Source organism: Etheostoma spectabile, chromosome 21, assembly GCF_008692095.1.
Source record: "Etheostoma spectabile isolate EspeVRDwgs_2016 chromosome 21, UIUC_Espe_1.0, whole genome shotgun sequence".
Taxonomy (NCBI): Eukaryota; Metazoa; Chordata; class Actinopteri; order Perciformes; family Percidae; genus Etheostoma; species Etheostoma spectabile.
Genome location: NC_045753.1, coordinates 13724268 through 13724611, shown reverse-complemented (window position 1 = coordinate 13724611; position 344 = coordinate 13724268). Strand labels below are relative to the sequence as shown.

The window sequence follows — 344 nt, the reverse complement described above, 5'->3', positions numbered from 1 at the left end:
GGTTTCTGAATGTCCTCTGCCTTCAATCTCCGAGTGAGCTGTTCAAAATCTGGACAACTTTCTACTTCACTAGCAAAACACTGCTACAACACACACTAGTTCACCATAATCTACAAAAGAACACCTTCCATGTCCCTGTTCTGCAGGTATTCCACAAGTGCCACAAGTTTCCCAGCTAATCCTGCTTTTTATTGACCAAAGTTGGAGAAAGAGTTATCTAGCTGATGTAATCTTACCTAGCTACTGCGCATGTGTGACTCCCAACAAAGATAGTTTAGAAGTGAGATGTCTCACTCTGGAGCTAAAACAAAGACCCATCACACAGGGTGAAAACAGGATCTGCA

At 42.7% G+C, this 344-nt stretch overlaps 1 protein-coding gene across 2 annotated transcripts in view; it reads right to left on the bottom strand.

Moving 5' to 3' along the window:
* ttyh2 (tweety family member 2) overlaps positions 1-344 on the bottom strand; it is a 60743-nt gene that overhangs the window by 4412 nt on the left and 55987 nt on the right. The gene's annotated exons all lie outside the window — the stretch shown is intronic.